The sequence below is a fragment of the Pinus tabuliformis genome, chromosome 8, assembly GCF_031772625.1.
Source record: "Pinus tabuliformis cultivar Carrire ecotype Pingquan chromosome 8, CPIR1, whole genome shotgun sequence".
NCBI classification, from domain to species: domain Eukaryota; kingdom Viridiplantae; phylum Streptophyta; class Pinopsida; order Pinales; family Pinaceae; genus Pinus; species Pinus tabuliformis.
The window spans coordinates 1,308,275,350-1,308,279,508 of NC_142294.1; positions in this window are offsets into that span (position 1 = coordinate 1,308,275,350).

The following is a 4,159-nucleotide window of genomic DNA, read 5'->3' on the forward strand; positions in this document are numbered from 1 at the left end:
ATTTTCCCTCCAACTAATGTGAAGGTTTTAGCATCAGCACAAGAAAAAGTCATAAATGGAAAATATAGTGTTCAGATTCAAGAAATTTCTGTGACCAATGACACAACAGACACACAAGGGAAACCACATAAAAATGAAAATCCAAATCTGCTTGCTAAGCAAATTTTTAAAACTCCTGATACTAGTTGTAATCAAGAAGTCCTATCGTATTTAGAGTTTGATGGATCTGTTAATAAGCTAGGAGCAGGAGCAGGAATTTGGATACATAACATGCAAAATGACCATGCTGAAGGACACGCATACAGGTTGAATTTTAGATGCACTAACAACATGGCCGAATAGGAAGCCCTCTTGCTAGGACTCAAATTGATAAAAAGTCTAGGGGCAGTTAGGATATCAATTTTGGGAGACTTTGATTTAGTTATTCAACAGATGAAAGGAAAATTCCTCACAAATGACCTCAGGTTAAGATCTTATAGAGGAGCAGCAATTGAAATACTCAATACCTTTCTAAAATCACAACTTGCCAAAATTCCAAGAAAACATAATTTGCATACTCACAGTTTGGCAACATTTGCCAACACTTGTAGACTGCCATTTGAGGCTAATCATCAGTTTACAACTTAAATTAAACATAGGCCAACTGTACCCGAAAACGTGAAAAACTGGCAAGTGTTTGACAATGACACTCAGATTAATAATTTCCTGACTTTAAAAGAAGAATTTTCTAGCACAAATATAGACACAGGCACTATTTTTGAAGATCATCAAATAGACAAAGCTGAAACCCACATTTCAGCTGAAACAAAAACTCAAATTCTACACCCAACAAACTTTACCAGCAAAGAATTACAAGAGCTGAAAGAAACAGACCTTGATGAAACTGTTGAAGGAGAGTCTGAAGTGATTGATTTAAAGGATTATTTTTTACCCAGAGGATTAACTCGTCTGGAAGATATTTTTGACTCTAATGGCATCCTAAGAAAACCCAAAATGCAGCCTTTAAACGCAGAAATTGAGGACTGTAATATAGGCACTGAACAGAATCCTAAAATGATAAAATTGTCTAAAGCATTGCCTCCTTACCAAAAGCTAAAATATGTTGAACTGTTCAAAGAATTTCAAGATGTCTTTGCATGGATTTATGAAGATCTCAAATCTTATGACACTTCTGTAATTCAACATACAATACCCCTCAAAGAAAATCAAAAACCTTTCAAGCAAAAACTTAGAAGGGTCAACCCTGTACTCCTTCCTCTCATTGAGAAAGAAGTCAAGAGAATGTATGAAGCTGGAATAATTGCACCCATTAGATTTTCAGAACGGGTCTCCAATTTAGTGCCCACTAGAAAGAAAACAGGATAAATAAGATTGTGTGTTGACTTGAGGAATTTAAATAAAGTCTCTTTAAAAGATCACTACCCCTTACCTAAGATGGACCACATTTTACAGAGGGTAGTGGGTGCCTCCATAATTTCACTGCTAGATAGGTTTTCAGGCTTCAACCAAATTTTAGTCCACCCTGATGACCAAGACAAGACTGCTTTTACAACACCTTGGGGAATTTTCAAGTATGTAAAAATGCCTTTTGGATTCAAGAATGCAGGGGAAAAATTTCAACGAGCAATGGACATAGCCTTTGCAAAAGAGATTCATGATTTTCTGGTCATATACCTAGATGATCTCACTGCCTTTTCCAAATCAGATCAAGAACACCTAGATCATCTCAGACAAGTGTTTTTAATCTGTAGAAAATATGGTATATCACTAAATCCAAAGAAATCATTATTTGGACTAGAAGAGGGAAAACTATTAGGTCACATAATCTCAAAGGATGGCATTAGAATTGACCCAGATAGAATACAAGCCATTCTGCAAGTTCCTCACCCTAGAAATATCAAAGAACTTCAAGCTTTCTTAGGGAAAATCAATTTTTTAAGGAGATTCATACCCAACTTGGCTAAACTGATAAGATTGTTGAATAACATGCTGAAGAAAGATTCCAAAGTCAAATGGACAATAGAAGCTAGACAAGCCTTTGAAGAAATCAAAATAGCTCTAACCAAAACACCAGTCCTCACAAGCCCACAGAGACTTTATAATCTTTTCCTTTGCATCAAAACATACTATTCCTGCTGTTTTATTATAGAAAGATGATCAGGGATGTGAAAAACCCATTACTTTTTTCAGCAAAGCGCTTAGAGATGCACTACTAAAATATCAAATAATGGAAAAATAAGCTTATGCACTTGTAAAAGCTATCAAAGACTTTAGAGTTTACATTCTATACTCTCATGTAATAGCTTATATGCCAAATGTTGTTGTCAAGGATATCCTAACTCAGGAAGGAATTGAGGGCAAACGTGGCAAATGGATAGCCAACATTTTGGAATATGATATTGAAATTAAACCAACAAAGCTGATAAAGGGACAAGGATTAGCTAAACTTATCACTAAAACCAATTTTCAAGCCTTTTATATCAATGAAATGGATAACGAACATGAGATGGCAACTCCACAGATCAATCAAGCCTTTTTACAATCACCTTGGTATGCTGATATAATATATGTATTGTTAAACCTGCAGGCTCCTCCAGGCTTATCCAGAACTAAAAAGAGATTCCTGAAAATGAAAGCTTCAAAATTCTGTATTTTAAATGATGTTTTATTTTGGAAAAATCATGAAGTTATTTTACTGAGTTGCTTAACAAAGGCTGAAACTAACAAAGTGCTGAAAGAATTCCATGCAGGGGACTGTGGTGGACATTTGTACTGGAAGTCAACTGCTGATAAAATCCTACGGGGTGGATCTTACTGGCCCACCCTGTTTTTTGATGTAAAGAAATTTTTAACTACTTGCCATAAATGTCAAATCTTTGAAGGCAAGAGAAAGCTTTTACCTCTACCCCTCAAACCAATTTCCACTGAAAGACCATTTCAACAATGGGGTTTAGATTTCATTGGGGAAATTTACCCTCCCTCTTCTAGCCAACATAAATGGATTTTGACTGCCACAGACTACTTCACCAAGTGGATAGAGGCCATCCCTTGTAGACAGACTAATGATTCAGTGATCATGCAATTTTTAGAGACCAATATCCTGTCTAGATTTGGCTGTCCTGAAAAGATTATAACTGACAATGTTGCTGCTTTTAAATCCAAGAGAATGATTAATTTCTGTCATAGGTACCACATTACCCTAGGCCACTCCACAACCTATTACCCTCAAGTTAATGGTCTAGATGAATCATCCAATAAAAGCCTGATCAACATCATTAAGAAAATATTGGAGGAAAACAAGAAAAACTGGCAGAAAAAGCTTATCAATGCACTTTGGGCAGACAGATTGACTACAAAGAGATCTATTGGAACAAGCCCCTATGAATTAGTTTATGGCATGGATGCTGTATTCCCTTCATCTTTGCAAACCCCTGTGATAAATTTGTTGCAAGAAGTGCAAGAAGAACCCAATAACATTCAGTGAAGAATAAATCAGACTATTCATTCACAACGGACTAGAGAAGAAGTGTATCAAAGATCTCAAGTTATACAATAAAAACGCAAGAAGATATTTGACAAGAGGACTAAAGCAGAAGATTTCTTCATAGGAGACAAAGTTATGAATTGGGATTCTAGAAGGGAAGATAAAGGAAAACATGAGAAGTTTGACTTCCTATGGAAGGGACCTTTTGCTATTCAGTTCTCACAAGGAAACAACACCTACTTTTTAAAAAGCCTGGATGGCACAGAAGCAGAAGATGGGTCAGTCAATGGTCAGATGCTGAACCATTATTTTGATCCAGTTTGTTGATATGTTAGGACTCTAACTTGTACATAAAAATGTTTTCTTTCTGCAGTTTATTACAACAATAAGATAGGAAGTAATATGTAACAAATTTTGAGCAATGGTCAAGAAACTGTGCTACCTTTTTGTGTTACCTTTTTAGTTTGCCAGAAATTGAAAAAAGAAGACTTGGGAGCTGTAAATATGATAACAAACATTCAGACAAATTATCCAAAATAGAGTTGCAGTTGTTTGAATGAGCTCATGAGAAATGTATATATGTTACAGAGGTACAGTTTTGTTTACTTACAGTCAAGTGGAAATTTCAAAATGCAGCAAGAATTGAATATAAGGCCATCTGACCTGCTATTCTTG